Source organism: Staurois parvus, unplaced genomic scaffold, assembly GCF_062004578.1.
Source record: "Staurois parvus isolate SC_StPar_1 unplaced genomic scaffold, SC_StPar_1.0 ptg000035l, whole genome shotgun sequence".
In the NCBI taxonomy this organism is placed as follows: Eukaryota; Metazoa; Chordata; class Amphibia; order Anura; family Ranidae; genus Staurois; species Staurois parvus.
Window position 1 is genome coordinate 285,728 of NW_028317831.1, and position 26,772 is coordinate 312,499.

The 26,772-nt window shown below is 51.3% G+C and overlaps 1 protein-coding gene across 1 annotated transcript in view; it reads left to right on the forward strand.

Annotated features, from left to right (window-relative positions):
- The window catches only part of LOC149470602 (uncharacterized), a 182,317-nt gene that overhangs the window by 61,424 nt on the left and 94,121 nt on the right, over positions 1 to 26,772 (forward strand). The window lies entirely within an intron of this gene.

Genomic DNA, 26,772 nt, shown 5'->3' on the forward strand with positions numbered 1-26,772 from the left:
CTCTGCTGGACCAGTGTCATAGAGGTCCCAACTAGGAATGATGCTCTGCTGGACCTGGTCATAGAGGCCCCAACTAGGAATGATGCTCTGCTGGACCTGTGTCAAAAAGGTCCCAACTAGGAATGATGCTCTGCTGGACCTGGTCATAGGGGCCCCAACTAGGAATTATGCTCTGCTGGACCTGGTCATCTCCAACCATGCAGAGATTATTATGAATGTCCATATACAGAACATCTGGGTAGCCGTGACCATAACATGATTTCATTTATTGTTAGCTGTAAACAGCGAGCACATACGGGGAGAATAAAAACGCTCAACTTTAAGAGAGCTAATTCTCCAAGGCTGAGAGCTGCTCTCCAAGACTTAGAATGGGAGGAATATTGGCATCGATGAACACAACACAGAAATGGGAGTTCTTCACAAAGACTGTATGACCTGGATTTACTATTGTGCCTGGGCGCATGTCCGTGGACGTCTCCTGTGTGTGGAGTCGTCTGACAGCCGGCACTCGGTGGCGTCTCCTGTGTGTGGAGTCCTCTGACAGCCGGCACTCGGTGGCGTCTCCTGTGTGTGGAGTCCTCTGACAGCTGGCACTCGGTGGCATCTCCTGTGTGTGGAATCCTCTGACAGCCGGCACTCGGTGGCGTCTCCTCTGTGTGGAGTCCTCTGACAGCCGGCACTCGGTGGCATCTCCTGTATGTGGTGTCCTCTGACAGCCGGCACTCGGTGGCGTCTCCTGTGTGTGGAGTCCTCTGTGTGTGGAGTCCTCTGACAGCCGGCACTCGGTGGCGTCTCCTGTGTGTGGAGTCCTCTGACAGCCGGCACTCGGTGGCGTCTCCTGTGTGTGGAGTCCTCTGACAGCCGGCACTCGGTGGCGTCTCCTGTGTGTGGAGTCCTCTGACAGCCGGCACTCGATGGCGTCTCCTGTGTGTGGAATCCTCTGACAGCCGGCACTCGGTGGCGTCTCCTGTGTGTGGAGTCCTCTGACAGCCGGCACTCGGTGGCATCTCCTGTGTGTGGAGCCCTCTGACAGCCGGCACTCGGTGGCGTCTCCTGTGTGTGGAGTCCTCTGACAGCCGGCACTCGGTGGCGTCTCCTGTGTGTGGAATCCTCTGACAGCCGGCACTCGGTGGCGTCTCCTGTGTGTGGAGTCCTCTGACAGCCGGCACTCGGTGGCGTCTCCTGTGTGTGACAACCAGCACTCGGCAGATCTTTATGGACTCTCATTGGATTTCCTTAGTTCTAGTGATTCTATTTTTGTTTCTTATCCTTTATAATTATTTCTGTGATGATTTTACTTATTTCAATATTTATTTTGACAGCTGAATGTAAAAATAAAGGTCTGCAAAAGAAAAAAAAACTGTGTGGGGTCCCCCCTCCCATCCATACCAAGCCCTTCAGGGGTCCCCCCTCCCATCCACACCAAGCCCTTCGGGGGTCCCCCCTCCCATCCACACCAAGCCCTTCGGGGGTCCCCCCTCCCATCCACACCAAGCCCTTCGGCTGTCCCCCCTCCCATCCATACCAAGCCCTTCGGGGGTCCCCCCTCCCATCCACACCAAGCTCTTTGGGGGTCCCCCCTCCCATCCACACCAAGCCCTTCGGGGGTTCCCCCTCCCATCCACACCAAGCCCTTCGGCTGTCCCCCCTCCCATCCATACCAAGCCCTTCAGGGGTCCCCCCTCCCATCCACACCAAGCCCTTCGGGGGTCCCCCCTCCCATCCACACCAAGCCCTTCGGGTCTGGTATGTATATTAATGGGTAACTCTACGCCGAAATAACAAAAAACAGTGTGGGGTTCCCCCAAAAATTCATACCAGACCCTTATCCGAGCATGCAGCCTGAAAGGTCAGGAAATGGGGAGGACGAGCGAGCGCCCCCCGCCCTCCTGAACCATACCAGGTCACATGCCCTCAACATGGGGGGGTGCTTTGGGGCAGGGGGGCTCACCCCCAAAGCACCTTGTCCCTATGTTGATGGCGACAAGGGCCTCTTCCCCACAACCCTGGCCGGTGATTGTGGGGGTCTGCGGGTGGGGGGCTTATCAGAATCTGGAAGCCCCCTTTAAAAAGTTTAAAGTTCAAGTTTAACAAACTTGACTGATTGATGTCACCAAGGAACCTTGATTAAGGTCATCAAGAAATCTTAACTGATGTCACCAAAGAACCTGATTGATTGAGGTCAGCAAAGAACCTTGATTGATTGATGGCACCAAGGAAAGTTGATTGATGTCACCAAGGAAACTGGATTGATGTCACCAAGGAAACTTGATTGATGTCACCAAGGAAAGTTGATTGATGTCACCAAGGAAACTGGATTGATGTCACCAAGGAAAGTTGATTGATGTCACCAAGGAAACTTGATTGATGTCACCAAGGAAACTTGATTGATGTCACCAAGAAATCTTGATTGATGTCACCAAGGAAAGTTGATTGATGTCACCAAGGAAACTTGATTGAGGTCACCAAGGAAACTTGATTGCTTGATGTCACCAAGGAAACTTGATTGATGTCACCAAGGAACCTTGATTGAGGTCACCAAGGAACCTTGATTGATGTCACCAAGGAACCTTGATTAATGTCACCAAGAAACCTTGATTGATGTCACCAAGAAACCTTGATTGATGTCACCAAGGAACCTTGATTGATGTCACCAAGAAACCTTGATTGATGTCACCAAGAAACCTTGATTGATGTCACCAAGGAACCTTGATTGATGTCACCAAGAAACCTTGATTGGTGTCACCAAGAAAACATGATTGATTGATGATGTCACCAAGAAAACTTGATTGAGCTCACCAAGAAAACTTGATTGATTGGTGTCACCAAGAAAACTTGATTGGTGTCACCAAGGAACCTTGATTGCTGTCACCAAGAAAGAAAACTCCATTAGTGTAGCATCACTGATGTCACCAAGAAGAAAATTCCACAAAGTTAGAAAGCTAGCAAACAAATAAGTAGACTTTTTTCTTCAGAGCTGAAGCATCCAACCACTTAAGATAATAGCAAAAAACAGAAGCTTGCTGGGAGCAGAAGGGGTTACACAGGGACTGGCTTATAGGTGTTCTGTTTGCTCGTGTCCAATACTACTGAAACTCAGTTCCCGGGCATTTTGGTGCAAGCCCTGCAGCCCATTGAAGACACTGGGACTTTTGGAGACATCAAGCCATGAACAACGCCATGGACTCTGGCCTCACAGAGGTATGCCTGGGCAGCCACACTACTATAGTTAGCTAGGGGGAAAGATGTTGTTCATATTGAACTGTACACTGCAACCCATTCAGTGAAGGATCCTGGTCTGAAGGTATTCAAAGGGGTAAATAATGTTGGTTCTGGTGCATCTAAAGAACACGGGTGTGTATCGCACTGTGGGGTATAAAGTGACATTGTTATAAAAGGGTTAACTCGGCAAGACCAGGAGAGGAGTGTAGTTGCTATGGGTAACCAAGTGAAGGAACAAGCTACAAGCAACCAATTGTTAGGTGTGGTACCTGGTAAGGTGACATGTCCTCTGGTAGCGAGGGGCTCATTGTCTGGCTCCCTCTCTAGCGGTCGGCATCCAACAGAAACAAGATCCAAACTCCCCATTACAGAAATCTATGTCCTGGTCATGAGGTACGGGAAGGAAGGAGCATGCATGAGGTCCATGCTAGGTGCATGGTGGGACTCCATTCTGTTACTGGGAGTGAGGTAACAGAGGTACACTGGACTGGTGGAGTGGGCACAGGCTCAGCACGTCCCTCCTAATACAACATACAAGATACAGCATGTAGTGTCATGAGACAAGTCGCTTTTCAGAGGAACTCTGTGCTTTAATTCCCGCATTCAGTGAAGGTTCATCTCCAAGTCGGGGAACTGCCTTAGTGTTTGACTTTTCATATGACTGCGATATCCACCTGGTCTCTGGACATCAATGAGCATGCTCCACCCGAAAGCGAGCAGGGCAAAGATGACCCTGCCCATAGGCGGCAGTATAACCTGCCTCCTGTGTCCCTCAATGGACAAGAAAGGAAAATACCTTAGTAGCTTAGAAGAAAGCTAGAGCCCCTGTCAGATTTTTATTTCTGTCTGCTCCTTGTAGAGTTCCCCTGACTTCCTGATTGGTAAATTGTTGTCAGGAGGACAGGAAGTGTAGGAAAATCTCTCAAAGGAGCCCCAGATAGTAAAAACCTGACAGGAGTTCTAATCCTTCCCCACTCCATCCACAATTAATGTTTTGGTCTCCATTTGTAATTTAAATCTGCTTGACCCAGCCTACCTCTATGGTTACACCCTGAGTAGTAAGCCAGCCAAAACCCCGGACACCCCCCCACCCCCCCACATATACACCCATTCACCAGGATACAAATCATTGTCATGTATTGTGTGTTAGAAGGAACAGACACCTCTGATTGTGGACGGAGGTCTGATCTGACCCTATTTAATAAACACAACACAACTGACTCCATGTAACTCGTCTGTCCAGTCACATCATCGATATATCTTGTCGTATACAATAAAGATTGTATCATTTGTGTCGGTGACTTTGTGCTGGGATAACATTGGTACTGTTGAAAAGCTAAGCGGTGATATAATGGGGATAGCTGGATCTGTGAGGTGCATTCATAGGCTTGCTGAGCGGATGTTTATACAAGATGGCTGCCGGGCCCCTCATCCAGGAAGATGTCCCTTGGTGGGGAAATATCTTCTTATCTTCCAGGATTGTCCTCAGACACTCACTCATTACTCTTCTGGCCCCAGATAATATTAACAACAGAAAAAGGACTCAAAATTCACCACAGAGAGGTTTCGCCCTTCTTATTGTACAAAAAAAATCAACAGGTTGAGTAGTTTGAGTCCCCCTAGAAGTCCACTTCCCCCTCGTACAGGAGGATTCCGCTGAACACTGTCAGAGGCTCATCAGAATGGGCCAACTTTCCGGTAACCAGGTCAATGCAGACGGTGTCACCCGCACTCAGCTTGTTTTCTACGAGGGGCTTCTTCTCCAGGCCTTCTGGTTGGTAGCCCTCAGAGTCCACTCTGGCAATGCCCAAGTTGGATTTGGAGTGCACAGCTTCAATCTTTTCATCTTTGTAGCTAGTCAAGATGGTACTAAAGATGTACCTGCCTTCTACTGGGGCAGTGAAGATACCTGGGAAGAAAACGAACATGGCTAGTTTGGGGCAATTCACCACAATATCTCTTCCTCTCCAAGCCACCACAGACAAGGACTTGCAGAAAATAATGTGGCCTGTACAAGGAAATAATCAGCCACTACTGCAACTCTTTATATAAGGTAGGCCACACCCACCACTGCAACTCTTTATATAAGGTAGGCCACACCCACCACTGCATCTGTTTATATAACATAGGCCACACCCACCACTGTCATTCATTGGGTCAGACAAAGTGTTTGCACCTGATGAATCCTCTTCCCACCTGCGGTAACCCTTGGTATACAGGCCCCACAAATCAGAGTCAGAAAGAAAGCCACAGTGACGTGTACCTGTGCAGCATACAACAGAACATTGAACAGGGATGTGAAGGGAACCCTATTGGCAATATTTCTTGGCCCTATGGGCACAATTCCCTCCAGATTATCGCATGAGTTAAGGCAGTCACATGACCACATCTCGCATGCAATACTGAAAATGTCAATTCACTTTTGCTAGTATGCGGCATTTCCCATAAATCGGAAAAACACTCAGGAAATCAAACATAAAAAGGCCTCACACCGCGGTCACATCAAAGCCGATTTAGAAATTGTGCGATGTACAGTGAAGATGTCGATTTCCTCATGATTTGCAAGACATCTGACACCGATATCTATGCAAATCGCCACAAATGTAGTACATGTACTACTACAGAAATCAGTGTCAGAAACGCACCCATGTGACCCTCTAATAGCAGACAATAGGGTGCGACTTGGCATATGATTTTCAAACCAACAACCCTAGCGTTGTGAGGCAGCAGTGCTAACCACTAATCCACGGAGCTGTTGAACACTAATCCTGCCTGTATTTCTGTGGTGTGAATCAATCCTAGGTCCCTGGGCAAGGTCAGTGTAACTACCAGATATCTCCCATGTGACACAAATGTTGTGCTATGTTACCAATTCACATGTATGTTGGTTGTATGTATCCCAATACAAAGGATTACAATACTAATACAGGCATACCTCGGGGTCCCAACGCCTCAGGGAATGTAATTTTCGGTTTACGAATGAAAATCCATTGAAAATAACGCCTCGGTGGACGGAGTGTGCATGCGCGGCGGGACGGACATGTCCCCATGAGGCTCCGTCTCCCCGTCGGGTGACAGCGCATTACAGCAGCGGGTCCCGGCCCGCAACCACTCAAAGGGGATCCAAACCCCATGGCAACCACCCCGGGGTCCGATCCGACCGGGTCTGAGGCGGATCCTCAGCGTCAGGCCGTGGGAATCTGACAGGGGACTGTGTCCCCACTGTGAGCCGGCCATAAGCCCGCCCACCGCTGCACACAGCATACCGCGGTTGCGGTGAAGAGAGAGAGAGCAGGGGGGGCTGAGCACAGTATAACATCTCCCCTCCTTAGCAAGCAGCAAAATGGTTAAAGGGGCACCCCGGCATCAGGTCCCCCCATCGACCAAAACTATTAAAGAGGCCTTGGCAAAGGCCTCCACAAAGATGACCGCCGCTCCAACACGTGGAAGCAAGAAAGCAGCAGGGGCATATGCAGCCCTACAGGATCCGCAGCCCAGCCATCCCTGCACGTCTGAGGGTGAGTCCGACAATGAGACAGATGTCCCTGCACAAGCCCTGACACCTGACCTTACACCCCCTGACCTTTTATCATGATTTGAAAAAATGCTACACAAAGCTTTGAAGCAAACCTCGGACCGCATCACTGCCACGCTATCTAGGGAAATCCGTGAGCTAGGACAGCGCACTGCAGACCTAGAACAGAGGGTAGATGGTCTTGATGCTTCGCTTCAGACGCTTACGGATGACCTTGATTTTCTGCGTGACGAAAACGCTACATTATTAACACGACTGGAGGACTTTGAAAACTGAGCACGGCGCTCAAACCTGCGTATCCGTGGCCTTCCGGAAACGATTGTTGATGTCCAATCAACGATAACAGTTTTGTTCCAAGAGCTCGCTCCAGCTATCCCAATTGACAGATTAGAATTGGATAGATTTCACAGGGCGTTAGCACCACGACGCGCGGATGGTCCACCATGCGATATTATAGCCAAGCTCCACTTTTTCCGTACCAGGGAGCAACTCCTGCAGGCTCTCTACAGAATCTCTACAGTTCCAAGGTCATACCTACCAATTGTTCCAAGATCTATGCCCCGCAACCATCTCCAAGCGCAGGGCAATGAAACCCCACCTACAAGTACTCCAACACCACGCTATACAATATAGGTGGAGCTTCCCCTTCGCAGTGCGTTTCCGATACCAATCCCGAGATTACACCTGCAAGACTCCAGAAGACCTTTTAGACACCCTACGGATCCTGCAACTACATTCCCCAGCGACGTCTTCAGAAAGCGCCAAGCGGAGGTCCACATTTTGCTCGCCGCGGAAGTCCCTCTCCACAAGTGCAGTTGAAGGTCAACTCAATTTCCACAAGCGGGGACGTTTTTCGTCTCCGGGCCTACCTTCGCAAGATACCATGGACTGAACAATATTCCATGCTTATTTTTCTTTTTCCTTTTTTTTCGCCACATGCATCGTAAGGTGTACTTGTTTAGTTATCACCATGGCGGTTACCACCGTAGTTATCCACTCTACTTTTCCCTGTTAAATTTTGGTTGCCCCAATATCTGGGGATTGTTCTACACCCCCCCTCCTGAGCTCCACTGTAGTTTATATTTGGGATCCTGGGTTCTGGCGGTTTGAGATACCATACCCTTACACCAACGTTATCCAACTAGCACTACTAGTGCCGCCTGAGTCTAGGACCCCTGATTTTCTTGAATGTTCTTTTTATACACCAGCTTTTTTTTTTTCTCTATCGGGACCTAGCCACCATTTATTAAATACGCAGCTGTCACCCTCACGGTCCGCGTACCTGCACACTCCACCCTAGCCCCTGTGTTATTGGTTATTTAATAACACTTGGGCTATTGTTCCCTGGCCATCCCTGATTCAGGGTGTCCTTAGGGAACCCACCTTTTAGGCCACGAATGGCCTTCTACACCCCTTCTTACCTGTTACCTTTCTCATACCGTACCCCTCCTTCTTCCTTCCAACATGACTCCATGACTTCACACAACACGCTTCGCAACGCTCTCATCCCCTGCGGGCCTGTATCCACATATCAGCAGCATAGTACCACATGGACTTTGTATAGCCAGGCGCTGGGCAGTGCGAACTCCGCGTGTAGGCTCATGCATATCTCTGCAAGCCACTACCGACCTGAACTGTATCTGGATGGATGTGTTTTAATAAAGATCGTATCGGGCCCATTCAGATACAGACTGACACTGTTTAATCTAAGGGATGCTTGTACAGACAATGTACATACTACTAGGAGATGATAGTATGTAAAGGATGGGAAGTTCGCTCTCCACAGAGAGCTTATGGGGGAGGGGAGGACTGGTGTAACTGGTTTCCAGTATAGATAAGAGGAAAGGCTACACTCCAATCAGGATGTATATTATGTGTATGGACAGTCTCTATACATTGTTCTGTGGGAGGGGATTGACCTGACCCTCATGTGGGGGAGCGTGTGTGTGCTTTTAATAAAACAGGAGTCTGGGGTTAGAGCCAGTCTCAGAGTGAATTAAAACTGCAACCTGAGAGTGTCGTGTGATCATTCCTGGGTAACGGGAGCTCCATTTTCTCCACATATCAACAGACCTAAACCAGTTGGAGGCGCAGGAATCGTGGAGTTAAGCTGCAGTCATGGTAAGCAAAATTCACATAGCTTTATGGGGGATTGCTGCGCATCCAACTGCGGGTACTCACGGTAAGGAAACATTTGTTAAAAGCAAATTTTCAAGACACTTGCTACCACTGAGGAGGTCACTAAGGTCTTCTCAGAAGCACGCCTCACCACTTGCCCCTTTGACCCTGTCCCCACACAACTCCTCTGGTCACCCTCCTCCTCCATCCTATGCTCCCTCACCCACATCTTCAATCTCTCCCTCTCTACTGGTGCATTCCTCTCCCCCTAAAGCACACGCATATCACTCCCATACTCAAAAAACCCTCCCTGGACCCCACCGACCTGAACAACCTTAGACCCATCTCCCTGCTGCCATTTACTTCCAAACTCCTCGAGCACTTAGCCTACAATTGCCTAAGCGCCCACCTCACTGACAACAACCTCCTCGATCCACTACAGTCTGGCTTCTGTCCCCTACACTCCACCGAAACCGCCCTACTCAAAATCACTAACGACCTGCTAACCGCCGAAACTAATGGCCATTACTCAGTCCTCTTACTCCTTGACCTTTCTGCGGCCTTCGACACAGTTGACCACCCCCTCCTCCTTAATAAACTACACTCCCTCGGCATCAGAGACTCCGCTCTCTCCTGGCTCTCATCCTATCTATCCCAACGTTCCTTCAGCGTTTTCTATAACGCTACCACCTCCCCCTCTCTCCCCCTCTCTGTTGGGGTCCCCCAAGGCTCTGTCCTTGGGCCCCTTCTCTTCTCCATTTACACCTCCTCCTTCGGCAAACTGATACACTCCCACGGCTTCAACTATCACCTCTATGCCGATGACACGCAAATTTACCTCTCCACCCCTCGCCTCACCCCTTCAGTCTCTGCCCGTATCACCCACCTACTGAACGACATATCAGACTGGATGTCGCTCCATTTCCTCAAATTGAACCTTTCCAAAACCGAGCTCGTGATTTTCTCCCCAGCCCGCGCCCCCCCACCCTCTCCTTCACGACCAACAACGCCACCATCAGTCCCACCCCGCAAGCCAAAGTCCTAGGTGTCACTCTAGACTCAAACCTGTTCTTCAAACCCCATGTCCAATCGTTGGCAAACTCATGCAGGATCCACCTCCGCAACATCTCCAAAATACGTACTTTCCTAACCCCAGACACTACTAAACAACTCGTTCACTCCCTTATTATCTCACGTCTGGACTACTGCAACTCCCTTTTCACCGGCCTCCCTCATCACAGACTATCCCCGCTTCAGTCTATCCTGAACTCAGCGGCCAGACTCATCCACCTTACCAACCACTCCGCCTCTGCCACCACCCCCCCTCTGTCATTCCCTCTACTGGCTCCTGATTGCCCAACGCATTAAATTCAAACTACTAACACAGACATACAAAGCCATTCATAACGCTGCCCCAAACTAACTCACCGACCTGATACCCAAATACCACCCTACCCGTAATCTTCACTCCTCACAAGAACTCCTACTTTCTAGCTCCCTGCTCTCAATCTCCCACGCATGACTTCAGGACTTCTCCAGGACTTCCACCATCCTCTGGAACTCACTATCCCAATCCATCAGACTGTCACCTACCCTCCTCACCTTAAGGCACACCCTGAAATCCCATCTCTTCAGGGAAGCCTACCCCACCCTCACCTAACAGCCAATCCCCTCCACTCCTCCTACCACTGCATCACCCACAGCCACTTCCTCCTGTACCACTATTCCCTCCCTCCTATTATTATTATTATACAGTATTTATAAAGCGCCAATAGTTTGCTCAGCGCTGTACATTACAAAGGGGGACAGAACATGTGACAGAACAATACCAATACAATGCAATACATGAGGGGATCGAGGGCCCTACTCTTTCGAGCTTACAATCTAGGAGGGAGGGGATGGTCGCACAGGAGGAGATAGCTGTGGGGGATGGAGTGGTAGGAAGAGTGGAGGAGGTCGGCAAGTTAGCAGAGGGTTGGGGTAGGCTTCCCTGAAGAGATGGGTTTCAGGGTGCGCCTAAAGGAGAGGAGAGTAGGTGATAATCTGATGGGTTGGGGCAGGGAGTTCCAGAGGATGGGTGACACCCTGGAGAAGTCCTGGAGGCGGGCATGGGAGGAGGAGACCAGGGAACTAGAGAGAAGGAGGTCTTGTGAGGAGCGGAGTGTGCGTGCTGGGCGGTACTTGGATATTAGGTCAGTGATGTAGTACGGGGCAGTATGGTGGACGGTAGAGATGAGCGAAGAAATGAAAAATTTGATTCGACTGATTCGGCGAATTCGTGGACAATATTCGATTCGAGTCGAATAAATTCGCTGTGAATTTAACTTAAAAAAGGGTGTTTCTAGGCTTCAGAGAGACTTAATATTAGTGCAGAACACTGTACCTTTAATTTAAATGCCCTTGGAGTCTGCTGGGGAAGAGAAATTATACTGTCAGTCAGTATGACATGCAGATGAGTGCCGTCCATCTTAGAATCACCGCACACTTCACTCATTTGGCCAGTCACGGGGCCAAAACCAGTGTTTGGAGCCACAGTGTGGCGGTGGAGGCAGCAGCAATGGGAGGCCATACAGCAACCTATGACAAAATGGAAACCAGCAGGAGTGTGAGGAGACCTCAAAGTGGCACATGGCAGAGTGGGAGCAATGGGAGGCGGTACAGGGACCCAGGTCACACTGTGGGACCAGCATCAGCGTGACCAGGCGGTACGGGGGCCCATGGCCGATTTGACCTCATTCATCCCATAGTCCTGCCGACTCACGAATAGCGTGGCCTCCTCAAAGGGCCTGAGCAAGCGCAGGTGTCACGCATGAGCTGACAATGGCTGACATCTAAGTTACACAGGGAGTACCTTTATCCGCTTTTAACATCAGGAAATCTGTGATGGCCTTTCGCTGTTCGTAAAGGCGGTCTAACATATGTAGGGTTGAATTGCACCTTGTTGCAACGTCACAGCATGAGGAGTCGGTACGGGGGCCCATGGCAGATTACGTGCCTGGCAGCAGCAATGGGAGGCCCATAATCTGCCAGCACCCTATGTCAAAAAATTGAACACACCAGCAGTGTGAGGAGACCTCAAAGTGGCACATGGCAGAGTGGGAGCAATGGGAGGCGGTACAGGGACCCAGGTCACACTGTGGGCTCAGCAGCAGCGTGACCAGGCGGTACGGGGGCCCATGGCCGATATGGGGCCTGGCGCAACCTATGGAAGGCCTGTAATCTGCCAGCAACCTATGACAAAATGGAAAACCGCAGGAGTGTGTGGAGACCTCAAAGTGGCACATGGCAGAGTGGAAGCAATGGGAGGCCGTACAGGGACCCAGGTCACACTGTGGGACCAGCAGCAGCGTGACCAGGCGGTACGGGGGCCCATGGCCGATTTGGGGCCTGGCGGCACCTATGGGAGGCCCGTAATCTGCCAGCACCCTATGACAAAATGGAACCCTGGGCTGGGGCAGGCAGAACCGCCGTATCTTTATCACGTTTTTCCCAGGCCACCGAATGGCGACGCTGCATATGCTGACGCAACGCTGTAGTCCCAACATGGGCCCCCTGGCCACGCTTGACTTTCTGGCCACATAGTCGACATACGGCTACGTTTACTTCCTCGGGCGGCTTGACGAAAACTTGCCACACCGCCGAGTAGGAAACTTTGCACCCGCTACTCCTCACTGGCTGACTGCTACTTCCTCCGTGCACACCGGCACCACTACTGGCCGTGGTGGTAGGCTGCAGTGGAGCTGCTGCTCTACTCCGTGGCTGTTTGCCTCCACTGACACAGCTGCGACCCTGCTGCCTCCTGGCAGCAGCAATGGGAGGCCGTACAGGGACCCAGGTCACACTGTGGGCCCAGCAGCAGCGTGACCAGGCGGTACGGGGGCCCATGGCCGATTTGGGGCCTAGCGGCACCTATGGGAGGCCTGTAATCTGCCAGCAACCTATGTCAAAATGGAAAACCACAGGAGTGTGAGGAGACCTCACAGTAACACATGGCAGAGTGGAAGCAATGGGAGGCCATACAGGGACCCAGGTCACACTGTGGGACCAGCAGCAGCGTGACCAGGCGGTACGGGGGCCCATGGCCGATTTGGGGCCTGGCGGCACCTATGGAAGGCCTGTAATCTGCCAGCAACCTATGACAAAATGGACAACCGCAGGAGTGTGAGGAGATTTCAAAGTGGCACATGGCAGAGTGGAAGCAATGGGAGGCCGTACAGGGACCCAGGTCACACTGTGGGACCAGCAGCAGCGTGACCAGGCGGTACGGGGGCCCATGGCCGATTTGGGGCCTGGCGGCACCTATGGAGGGCAGCTTGACGAAAAATTGCCACACCGCAGAGTAGGAAACTTTGCCTCCGCTACTCCTCACTGGCTGACTGCTACTTCCTCCGTGCACACTGGCACCACTACTGGCCGTGGTGGTAGGCTGCAGTGGAGCTGGTGCTCTACTCCGTGGCCGTTTGCCTCCACTGACACTGCTGCGACCCTGCTGTCTCCTGGCAGCAGCAATGGGAGGCCGTACAGGGACCCATGAGACACTCTGGACCTGGCAGCAGCATGAAGAGGCGGTACAGGGGCCCATGGCAGATTAGGGGCCTGGCAGCAGCTATGGGAGGCCCGTAATCTGCCAGCACCCTATGTCAAAAAATTGAAAACACAAGCAGTGTGAAGAGACCTGAATGTGGCACATGGCAGAGTGTGGCGATGGAAACAGCAGCAATGGGAGGCCGTACAGGGACCCATGAGAGACTCTGGACTTGACAGCAGCATGAGGAGGCGGTATATAGGGGCCCATGGCAGATTAGGGGCCTGGCAGCAGCTATGGGAGGCCCGTAATCTGCCAGCACCCTATGTCAAAATGGACAACCGCAGGAGTGTGAGGAGATTTCAAAGTGGCACATGGCAGAGTGGAAGCAATGGGAGGCCGTACAGGGACCCAGGTCACACTGTGGGCCCAGCAGCAGCGTGACCAGGCGGTACGGGGGCCCATGGCCGATTTGGGGCCTGGCGGCACCTATGGGAGGCCCGTAATCTGCCAGCACCCTATGACAAAATGGAACCCTGGGCTGGGGCAGGCAGAACCGCCGTATCTTTATCACGTTTTTCCCAGGCCACTGAATGGCGACGCTGCATATGCTGACGCAACGCTGTAGTCCCAACATGGGCCCCCTGGCCACGCTTGACTTTCTGGCCACATAGTCGACATACGGCTACGTTTACTTCCTCGGGCAGCTTGACGAAAAATTGCCACACCGCAGAGTAGGAAACTTTGCCTCCGCTACTCCTCACTGGCTGACTGCTACTTCCTCCGTGCACACTGGCACCACTACTGGCCGTGGTGGTAGGCTGCAGTGGAGCTGGTGCTCTACTCCGTGGCCGTTTGCCTCCACTGACACTGCTGCGACCCTGCTGTCTCCTGGCAGCAGCAATGGGAGGCCGTACAGGGACCCATGAGACACTCTGGACCTGGCAGCAGCATGAAGAGGCGGTACAGGGGCCCATGGCAGATTACGGGCCTGGCAGCAGCAATGGGAGGCCCGTAATCTGCCAGCACCCTATGTCAAAAAATTCAACACACCAGCAGTGTGAAGAGACCTGAAAGTGGCACATGGCAGAGTGTGGCGATGGAGACAGCAGCAATGGGAGGCCGTACAGGGACCCATGAGAGACTCTGGACTTGGCAGCAGCATGAGGAGGCGGTATATAGGGGCCCATGGCAGATTAGGGGCCTGGCAGCAGCTATGGGAGGCCCGTAATCTGCCAGCACCCTATGTCAAAAAATTGAAAACACAAGCAGTGTGAAGAGACCTGAATGTGGCACATGGCAGAGTGTGGCGATGGAAACAGCAGCAATGGGAGGCCGTACAGGGACCCATGAGAGACTCTGGACTTGACAGCAGCATGAGGAGGCGGTATATAGGGGCCCATGGCAGATTAGGGGCCTGGCAGCAGCTATGGGAGGCCCGTAATCTGCCAGCACCCTATGTCAAAAAATTGAACACAACAGCAGTGTGTGAGGAGACCTGAAAGTGGCACATGGCAGAGTGTGGCGATGGAGACAGCAGCAATGGGAGGCCCGTAATCTGCCAGCACCCTATGACAAAAAATGGAACACACCAGCAGTGTGTGAGGAGACCTGACAGTGGCACATGTTTGGGGCATGATTCATGGCGGATTTAGTCAGTTGTGTCAGGAACTGGTGGTTTGAAATCCAGACTAATCCACGCCTGATTCATTTTCACAAACGTGAGTCTCTCCAGACTTTGGGTGGACAGTCGTGTCCTCCGCGGAGTTACAATACCTCCTGCCGCACTAAACACGCGCTCCGATGCCACGCTACTGGCCGGGCATGACAGCCTTTCAAGGGCAAATTCAGCTAGTTGGGGCCAAAGGTCAAGTTTCGTTGCCCAGTAGTCAAGGGGATTGTCTACCTCGGTTGGCAGGGTGCTGTCCAAGTAGGCCCAAGCCTGTTGTTTGAGCTCCTGCTCCAGGTCCACCTGATGCTGCTGCTGCTGCTGCGGCTGGTTAGTAGTTTCCTCACTGCGCTGGTGAAGAAAGCTACTCATCATCGACTGCAGACTGAGGCAGCCGCTGCTGGTGGAGCTGCCACTGCTCCTACCACCCCACCCCTCCCCTGCTGCCATGGCAGCGGAACGCGAGCGCACAGGGCCCACAGTGTCTGAGGATGGACGTTGGCGCACAAAGGCAGAGACCAACTGACTACATAGGTGGTTTTTATAGTACGTAATTTTGGCCTCCCTCTCAGCAGGTGTGAAAAAGGCCACCATTTTGGAACGATAGCGAGGGTCCAACAAGGTGGACAGCCAAAAGTCATCCCTCTGTCTGATGGTTATTATTCGGCTGTCGCTACGCAAGCAACCGAGCATGCTATGGGCCATTTGTGCCAAGGAATGCGAGGGACTCCCTGCCTCCATCTCCACAGCATACTGCCACGGTGCGTCTGGGTCCTCTGTCTCCTCCTCCTCCTCCTCTACCAGATGCTCCTGCTGCTCCACTCCTGTCCGCTGAGTGGAAAAACCACCCATTTCACTCAATAATTCCGGAGCACAAATGTCATCCTCTACCTCCTCCTCTTCTTCCTGTCCTGGCCCCACAGGGGTCATGTGGCGTTGAGATCTGTGCGCCACGTCTACCGCACCCTGACCAGCCATTGTTAACAGCATTTGTTCCAGGACGTGCAACAGAGGAATGACGTCGTTCATCCCATAGTCCTGCCGACTCACGAATAGCGTGGCCTCCTCAAAGGGCCTGAGCAAGCGGCAGGTGTCACGCATGAGCTGCCAATGGCTGACATCGAAGTTACACAGGGGAGTACCTTTATCCGCTTGTAACATCAGGAAATCGGTGATGGCCTTTCGCTGCTCGTAAAGGCAGTCTAACATGTGTAGGGTTGAATTCCACCTTGTTGCAACGTCGCAGATCAGGCGATGCTGTGGAATTCCGTTCTGCCGCTGCAGCTCAAGGAGGGTGTTCTTAGCAGTGTAGGAATGGCTGAAATGCATGCACAGTTTACGTGACATTTTAAGGATGTCTTGCAGTGGGATGGTGGATTTTAGGAACCGCTTGACAACCAGATTGAACACGTGAGCCATGCATGGCGCATGGCACAACCTTCCTTGACGCAGAGCAGACACCATGTTCTTTCCGTTGTCTGTTCATTACACTCAGAAGTTCCTCCCCTGTGTGACTACGTTCGCCAAGGCATACCAGGTGCAGCACAGCGTGACACCGTTGCGCCCTGCACATGTGATATGCCGGTCGGGTAATGGGACTTGGCACGGGGGTGGCGGCTGAGGACACGGCGGAAAAAGAGGTGGTAGAGGCGGACATGTTTGCTGGACCAAGGACGTGCAAACGTGGAGGCAAAAGCGTTGTGACCTGTCCAAGTTGCTGGTGCGGCTGTGCCGGCACCACGTTCACCCAGTGGGCCGTAAATGACATGTACTGTCCCTGACCGTAGTTACAGCTCCACACGTCGGCGCTGCCGTGCACTTTGGCAGAGACCGACATGCTCAAAGACTGGCCCACCATCTCTTCTACATGTGAATGCAGGGCTGGCACTGCCTTTTGGGCGAAGAAATGACGGCTTGGCACTCTCCACCGCGGCGCGGCACAAGCCATCATTTCTCGGAAAGGTGCTGAGTCCACCAGTTGGAAAGGGAGGGACTGCAGCACCAGCAACTTGGACAGGAGGACGTTCAGCTTTTGCACCGTCGGGTGCGTGCTCGCAAACTGTTGTCTCTTGGAAACGGATTCCAAGAAAGACTGTTGACGGAATCCGAGAAGAGGAGTAGCAGGAGAAGGAGCATCTGAACGAGCGGAAGATGCCAACGAGCGACAACTCCCCTCAGCAGAGGTGTTGGAGCCTTGACTGGCTGATAGAGGGTAATTGACGACGTCGGGTGACGGAGCAAGTAACGGAGCGGGTGATGGAGCGGGGGCTGGGGCAGGCAGAACCGCCGTATCTTTATCACGGTTTTCCCAGGCCACCGAATGGTGACGCTGCATATGCTGACGCAACGCTGTAGTCCCAACATGGGCCCCCTGGCCACGCTTGCATTTCTGGCCACATAGTCGACATACGGCTACGTTTACTTCCTCGGGGCGGCTTGACGAAAAATTGCCACACCACCGAGTAGGAAACTTTGCCCCCGCTACTCCTCACTGGCTGACTGCTACTTCCTCCATGCACACCGGCACCACTACTGGCCGTGGTGGTAGGCTGCAGTGGAGCTGGTGCTCTACTCCGTGGACGTTTGGCTCCACTGACACTGATGCGACCCTGCTGCCTCCTGGGCAACCCACCGACTGTTTCGCTCGCTGCCAAGCTGCCACCCTCTTCTCCTGATGATGCGGAAGAAATTGCCTGATGACGACGAGGCAGCCAAGTGCGATCAACCTCCTCATCATCAAGTACGGTCTCCGCCTCACTACTAGCCCCCTCGGCTGCGTCTGGGTCAGGAGACAGACCTGTCTCTAGACCGGCTACCGAGCCACTCTCCTCGCCAGTACTTGTTCGCCTGGCTGCTGAAAAGGCCGATGTCTCCCCCCGTTCCTGACCGCCCTCTGTTAGCTCTTCCTCACTGTACAGTGGGGCTGAGCCCACAGCATGCGATACTTCGCTTGGTGAGGGAACAGCAAAGGACAGGGGCAGGTAGAGGACATGTGATTTCAGTGGGCTTGGTCCCGGGCCATGCCAACTAACGGTTGTGTCTGACGTACCCACCGACCGTTGGCTGTAGGTGTCAGAGGTGACCTGGGAAGAGGAAGACGACCGAGCCAACCAATCGATGACGGCAGGGTTGTCGGTGGAGACACGACCGCTGGATGACACCGGGAGCACTGGCCTCCGGCTGCGAATAGTGCTACCTCGACCCCTTCCTCTGCTGCCACGTCTGCTCGCTCCTAAAACATTGCCTCCTCTGCCACTCCTCTGCATGTTGTCTGACATACTCTTTAATTCAACGATTCTGTGTCCCTGAGTAACAATTCTGTGTCCCTGAGTAACAATTCTGTGTCTGTCCGAGTAACAATTCTGTGGCCCTAAGTAACAGTTCTGTGGCCCTCAGTAACAATTCTGTGTCCCTGAGTAACAATTCTGTGGCCCTAAGTAACGGTTCTGTGGCCCGCAGTAACAATTCTGTGTCCCTGATTAACGTTTATGTGGCCCTAAGTAACGGTTCTGTGGCCCTCAGTAACAATTCTGTGTCCCTGATTAACGTTTATGTGGCCCTAAGTAACGGTTCTGTGGCCCTCAGTAACAATTCTGTGTCCCTCAAGAAACAATTCTGTGTCTGTCCCTGAGTAACAATTCTGTTGCCCTAAGTAACGGTTCTGTGGCCCTCAGTAACAATTCTGTGTCCCTGATTAACGTTTCTGTGGCCCCAAGTAACGGTTCTGTGGCCCTCAGTAACAATTATGTGTCCCTGATTAACGTTTCTGTGGCCCTAAGTAACGGTTCTGTGGCCCTCAGTAACAATTCTGTGTCCCTGATTAACATTTTGTGGCCCTAAGTAACGGTTCTGTGGCCCTCAGTAACAATTCTGTGTCCCTCAAGAAACAATTCTGTGTCTGTCCCTGAGTAACAATTCTGTGGCCCTAAGTAACGGTTCTGTGGCCCTCAGTAACAATTCTGTGTCCCTGATTAACGTTTCTGTGGCCCCAAGTAACGGTTCTGTGGCCCTCAGTAACAATTCTGTGTCCCTGATTAACGTTTATGTGGCCCTAAGTAACGGTTCTGTGGCCCTCAGTAACAGTTCTGTGTCCCTCAAGAAACAATTCTGTGTCTGTCCCTGAGTAACAATTCTGTTGCCCTAAGTAACGGTTCTGTGGCCCTCAGTAACAATTCTGTGTCCCTGATTAACGTTTCTGTGGCACCAAGTAACGGTTCTGTGGCCCTCAGTAACAATTCTGTGTCCCTGATTAACGTTTATGTGGCCCTAAGTAACGGTTCTGTGGCCCTCAGTAACAATTCTGTGTCCCTGAGTAACAATTCTGTGTCTGTGCGAGTAACAATTCTGTGGCCCTAAGTAACAGTTCTGTGGCCCTCAGTAACAGTTCTGTGTCCCTGAGTAACAATTCTGTGCCTGTGCGAGTAACAATTCTGTGGCCCTAAGTAACAGTTCTGTGGCCCTCAGTAACAATTCTGTGTCCCTGAGTAACAATTCTGTGGCCCTAAGTAACGGTTCTCTGGCCCTCAGTAACAATTCTGTGTCCCTGTGTAACAATTCTGTGTCTGTGCGAGTAACAATTCTGTGGCCCTAAGTAACGGTTCTGTGGCCCTCAGTAACAATTCTGTGTCCCTGAGTAACAATTCTGTGTCTGTGCGAGTAACAATTCTGTGGCCCTAAGTAACAGTTCTGTGGCCCTCAGTAACAGTTCTGTGTCCCTGAGTAACAATTCTGTGTCTGTGCGAGTAACAATTCTGTGGCCCTAAGTAACAGTTCTGTGGCCCTCAGTAACAATTCTGTGTCCCTGAGTAACAATTCTGTGGCCCTAATAACATTTCTGTGGCCCTAAGTAACAATTCTCTGGCACTCAGTAACAATTCTGTCTGTCCCTGAGTAAGAATTCTGTGGCCCTAACTAGCGTTTCTTTGTCCCTAAGTAACGATTCTGTGGCCCTCATTAACAATTCTGTGTCCCTGAGTAATGGTTCTCTGTCCCTAAGTAACGTTTCTCTGTCCCCAAGTATCGTTTCTGTGGCCCTAACTCTGTCCCTAATACAGAGCGGTCTGCCTCTTTTCAATGACTGCAGGCAAATGAAGAATTCCAAAATGGCCGCTATTTATAGCTCGACCATTACACAGTGCTGGCTGGCTGGCTGCTGATTGGCTGATGCGATCACATGTCGTTGAGGAATGCATTATGGGTCAGCGCGCCTTGTCCGAAGTAGGCTATTTTTCGGATTCGGCGCAAATCGAAATTTTTCCGATATTCGACTCGAATTCCACTTCGGCTACTTCGATTCGCTCATCTCTAGTGGACGGCTTTGTACGTTAGTGTTAGGATTTTTAATTTGATCCGTTGCACAATCGGAAGCCAGTGGAGGGATTGGCAGAGGGGGGTGGAGGACACTGAATGGAGGCCAGTGGAGGGATTGGCAGAGGGGGGTGGCGGAGACAGAGCGGTTGGAAAGGTGAATGAGTCTGGCAGCCGTATTCTGGATGGACTGAAGCGGGGATAGCCAGCGGCGAGGCAGGCCAGTGAGGAGGGAGTTGCAGTAGTCGAGTCGTGATATGATGAGGGAGTGGATGAGCTGTTTATTGTTTTCTGGGGTTAGGAACGTGCGGATTTTGGCAATGTTGCGGAGGTGGAGTCTGCATGTTGCGGAGGTGGAGTCTGCACGAGTTTGTTAAAGATTGGACTTGGGGCTGGAAGGATAAGTTGGAGTCCAGAATGACACCAAGTACTCTGGCCTGCAGGGCGGGTTTGATGGTGGCGTTGTTGGATGTGATGGAGAAGTCAATGGGGGGTGGTGTCCGGGCTGGAGGGAAGACAAGAAACTCGCTTTTGGAGAGGTTCAGTTTAAGGAAGTGGAGCGACATCCAGTCTGATATGTTGCTCAGTAGGTGTGTGATTCGGGCGGAGACCGAGGAGGTGAGGTGGGGGGTTGAGAGATAGATTTGTGTGTCGTCGGCATAGAGGTGGTAGTTGAAGCCGTGAGAGTGTATGAGTTGGCCAAGGGAGGAGGTGTAGATGGAGAAGAGAAGGGGCCCAAGGATGGAACCTTGAGGGACCCCAACAGAAAGGGGGAGTAAGGGGGAGGTGGTAGCATTATAGGTAATGCTGAAAGAGCGTTGTGACAGGTAGGATGAGAGCCAGGAGAGAGCAGAATCTCTGAGGCCGAGGGAGTGTAGTTTTTTGAGGAGGAGGGGTTGGTCGACTGTGTGGAAGGCCGCAGAGAGGTCAAGGAGTAGGAGCACTGAATAGTGGCCATTAGCTTTGGCGGTTAGCAGGTCATTGGAGAGTTTGAGTAAGGCAGTTTCGGTGGAGTGTAGGGGACGGAAGCCAGACTGTAGGGGATCGAGGAGGTTGTTGTCGTTGAGGTGAGAGCATAGGCGGGTGTAGACTAGGCGCTCAAGGAGTTTAGATGTAAATGGGAGATGGGTCTGAGGTTGTTCGGGTCATTGGGGTCCAGGGAGGGCTTTTTAAGTATGGGGGTGATGTGTGCATGTTTCAGAGGGGAGGGGAAAGTGCCGGAGGAGAGGGGGAGATTGAAGATGTGGGTGAGGGAGCGTAGGATGGAGGGGGAGGGAGGTTGTAGGAGTTGTGAGGGGATAGGGTCGAGGGGGCAGGTGGTGAGGCGGGCATCAGAGAGGATCTTGGAGACTTCCTCGATGGTAGTAAGGTCAAAGGTGCGGAGTGTTGGGGGAGCTTCAGTATGAAGAATGTAGGGTGGGGAAGTGGAGGTCAGAGCAGTGGTGAGGCCGTGGGAGAGGGGTGATGAAGGGGTAGCTGAGTGAAGGGGAACGGGGTTGGAGGGAGTTTGAGCAGCAACGAAGTCCCTGCTGGTTATGTCGAGGGGGAGGGAGGATGAGGGGGTAGCTGTGTGAGAGGGGACAGGTTGAGAGGGCATGTGAGTTGCGGCGATGTCCTTGCGGATTGTGTCAGTCTTGTTTTTGAAGTGATTGGCAATCTCAAGGGCAGTGAGTGAGGTGCTGGGTGGAGGTGGGGGTGGCGAGAGTAGAGAGTTGAAGGTGGGGAAGAGTCGGTGAGGATTTGAGGAGAGGGCCTTGATGAGGGTCAGGAAGTAGGCTTGTTTGGCTGTGTGGAGGGAGGAGGTGTAGGTGTGGAAGGCAGATTTGTAGCGGGTGAAGGCATGTTGGGATTTGGTTTCGCGCCATAGTCGCTCCAGGGCACGACTGTGTCGTTTGAGGGTTTTGGTGTGATCAGTGTGCCAGGGCTGGAGCGGTCGGGGTTTGATGTTGCGTGTGGTTAGAGGCGCTAGTGAGTCAAGGGCTGTTGACAGCGTGTTGTTGTAGGCAGTCATAGCCAAGTCGGGCAGGACAGGAGGAGGATGCTGTCATGGAGTTGATCAGTTGCAGAGTGGAGGGGGCAGGATTAAGGTTGCGGAGGTTACGGCTGGTAGTAGTGTGACATTTGGAGGGGTAGGCGTTGGAGGACGAGGAGATAGAGAAGGTAATAAGGCTGTGGTCAGAGAGAGGGAAGGGGGTTTAAGTGAGGTTGTGGGGAGCGCAGCGGTTGGAGAAGACAAGATCAAGGATATTACCGTCAGAGTGGGTGGTGGATTGTATGCACTGTGCAAGTGCAAAGGAGGAGGTTAAGTGGAGGAGATGGGATGTGTCCGGGTTGTTGAGGTTGACAGGGATGTTGAAATCCCCAAGGATGATGGTGGGTAGCTCAGAGGAGAGGAAGAAGGGTAGCCAGGAGCAAAAGTCATCCAGGAAGCGGGGTATGGATCCAGGAGGCCGGTATATCACAGCAATCTTCAGGGGGGTTGGGGAGAATAGTCGGACGCAGTGGGCCTCGAAGGAGGAGAAGGATAGGGAGGGGGGGTTTGGGAGGACTCGGAAGGTGCTCTGCGGTGACAGGAGCAGACCAACCCGACCACCTTTACGACCGTTAGGCCTCGGTGAGTGGGTCCAGGTGAGACCTCCGTAGGAGAGTGCAGCAGGGGAGGTAGAGTCAGTGGCCTGGATCCAGGTTTCTGTGATCGCTAGGAGGTTGAGGGAGCGGGAAACAAAGAGGTTGTGGATGGCGGTAAGCTTGTTGCACACCGATCGGGCGTTCAGGAGTGCACATGAAAACAGGGGGGGAGATTTAGGGAGCAGGAGGACAGATACTAAGTTGTGGGGGTTGTGGCGGGACGTGGAGGTGGGAGGGTGTTGTGCGGGTGAGGGAGGTGGTGGAGGGCCAGGATTCGGGGAGATGTCTCCCGCGGTTAGGAGGAGGAGAAGGGTGAGAAAGGTGGCATGGGAGCGGGATGTGCAGGAGCGTGAGAAACTACTAGTGGAGGTGTTGGGGTCAGTGGGAGAGTGGAGTAATAGGAGGAGGTGGTGGGTGCCGTTGAGGGGTGAAGGAAGCAGTGAGGACACAATATACAATTGTTTGGGAGGGGCAGAGGGATATAGTGAATGGATTTTGGGAATGGAGGAGAGGAAAATGAGGAGGAGAGGAAGAGGCATTTTGGGGAGGTGATGAGAGCAATAGTAGGGAGATGATAGCAATGAGGGGGAGATGTACAAGTTTTGGGGTGGAGCAGAGCGGTAAAGAAATGAGATTTGGGAACAGAGGATAGTAATATGATAAGGAGAAGAGGGGCGTATTATATAAAGGTACACGGAGTGGGACTCAGGCATGTAAGAGATGTTTCCCGGGGTGTTTGCTTGCAGTCTGTCCAGCGTGCAGTAGGGTTTCTTGCTGTTGTTGTGTCTTCCTGCTGCTGAAGTTCTCCTGCTTTAGTTCAACTGCTGTGTTTAACTGCATCCCACTCCTTCAACACAGCACTCAATCAGAAGCAGCACCCCCATCAGAGACTGTGCCCCCCCTCAGTGATCTCCCCCCATGAGCTGATCTAAATTTATAGGGAGATGCTCAAATGAGCATTCAACTCCACCCCAATTAGAAGCTGATAAGGATCACATGAATAGTGGGGGATGGTTCTCAGGGAACAGGCTACAGTCATAAACCTGAGTGCAGCTGGAGGTGAGGAATGGTCAACATACACAAATATAAATACACCATTTGTTCTGAATTTAACAGGAGTCAATGCGTTTTTCTAGTTAAGAGCGGAGATTGGAGATAGATGCATTTACCCAGAGGAAAGCAGGAGGAGACAATGCGTTTTTCTAGTTAAGAGCAGAGATAGGAGATAGATGCATTCACCCAGAGGAAAGAGCAAATAACAACAAAGGGCCAGAAGAGAACTAGGGAAATGAGGAAATAGAATTTGTTTCCCTAAAACTTGCTTAGCTTATGTATATATTGCTGACCATCAGATTTACAGTGCTATATTTCTTTTTACATAATTTGGACAACCCCTTTAAGGTTTTTTTTGGCATTTTATATCTTAAATGCACTTATGTGAATTAATTAATAGTAATTTGGACTTTAAATTTGGTTAAAAACCCATAATATAAAAAAAAAAACAAAAAATAATTTTTTTTTTATAAATTTGAAGACAATTTTGCATTTTGTGACAAATCATGACGTCTAAGAGTTTTTTCAATATTTTATTTGTTTTCAATATTTTTTTATTTGTTTTCAGCACACCAAAATACACGGAAATTAGATGAAAATAATCAAACAGCTTTATAGTCGCAGACCTGAGTTATAAGTAAGACACACAACAAGTAAAGCCCAACTTCAGCTAACGCTTCTACAGCAGTTACAGCAACAGGTTCTCTATAAGGTCCAACCCCCCATATGAATGACAACTGACAGTTGTGAGCACCCCCAGCAGTGTTATAGGATTTGCCCCAACCCCTCCAACTGCCATTTTTCCCTAAAGACTTAGTCTTCTACAGGAAGTAGAGAAAAAAAAAAAACAATCTACTGGGAGGGACAACAAAAAATAAAACAATAAGAGACTCAGAAAAACAAAACCTGCTCTGCTAATGACAGATTTCATTATTAATGTCATTACTGATTTTGCCCATAGTTACACTTTGGTGCCAACGTTGTAATATTTCCAGGGAGAAGAAGTTCTCTTTAGAAACTTTACACCAAAAAGAGATGTGTGCACTCAGAGTGATTATTGTGAACCCCAATCAGAGGAATGTCAGTCCCCCGGAAGAAGTGGTAGGAATATGACCGCACACTCAGCACTTTGTAAGTTCAGATCTCTGGCAGTTGTATTGTGTGATTAGTCTATGGAGAGGAGTAATAGCTGGAAAGAGAAAACATGGAACAAGGATTTCTGATCTTCACCTGATGGAATCCCATTTGGCAGAACCACATGGAACACAAGTGGCCAGCTGGGCTTACATTTTACTGCTGAATACATCCCCTAAATCAGCAGTAACTCAGTATTGGAAGGCCTGCATCAGCTTGGGATGTTGTTTTCTCACTGAACAGAGACTTCTTTCTAGCTGGTGTCACAGACACAGACCTACCTGAAAGGTTGTCACCCATGAGAGGATATCCTACAACCTCACAAACACCCCCTTTCCGCTCTATGATCACAATCTCATCACCTTCACAGTCTCCTCATCTTCAAACACGTATCCCTCCAATCAGCAATCACCTGCAGAAACCTTCACAACTTGAACCCTTCTCCTTTCCACTCTGCAACTGACCAACTCTATGACAGAATCTCTCCCCTGTCCTGCCCTGACCTGGCCACTGCTGTCTACAACAGTTCACTTTCATCCACATTAGACTCACTTGCTCCTCTAACATGAAGCATCAGGCCCCGCCCATTACAACCTTGGCAGACTGACAACTCCAGAAATCTTAAACGACATAGCCGTGTGCTGGAGCGATTGTGGCGTAAAACCAAATCTCACCAAGCATTCACCCGATATAAATCTGCTTTCTTCACATACAATTCCTCCCTCCATGCTGCCAGACAAGCCTACTTTGTCACTCTCATCAATAGCTTGTCATCCAGTCCTCGTCGTCTCTTCTCTACTTCTAACTCTCAACTTTCTCCACCTCCACCCAGTACCTCACTCACTGCTCACGAGATTGCAAATCATTTCAAAAACATGATTGATGCAATTCATAGGGGCATTGCCACTGCACAGACATCCATCCCACTTAGCATACCCTATACTAAACCTCCCTCAACACTTTCCTCTTTTGACCTTGCTACTACCGAAGAGGTCACTAAGGTTTCTCAGAAGCCCGTCTCACTACCTGCCCCCTGGATCCTGTCCCCTCACAACTACTACGGTCACTGTCTTCTTCCATCCTATGCTCCCTCACATCTTCAATCTCTCCCTCTCTACTGGTGCCTTCCCCTCCCCTCTAAAGCATACGCACATCACTCCCATACTTAAAAAGCCCTCCCTGGACCCCACCAACCTGAACAACTTAAGACCCATCTCCCTGCTCTCATTTACTTTTAAACTCTTAGAACGCTTAGTCTACAATCGCCTGAGCTCCTTCCACCTCACCAACAACAACCTTCTTGACCCTTTACAGTCTGGTTTTCGCTCACTACACTCCACTGACACTGCCCTACTAAAACTCACTAATGATCTACTAACTGCTAAAACCAATGGCCACTACTCCATACTCATCCCAACCAATGGCCACTACTCCGTACTCATCCCAACCAATGATCACTACTCCGTACTCATCCCAACCAATGATCACTACTCTGTACTCATACCAACCAATGGCCACTACTCTGTACCCATCCCAATCAATGGCCACTACTCCGTACTCATCCCAACCAATGGCCACTAC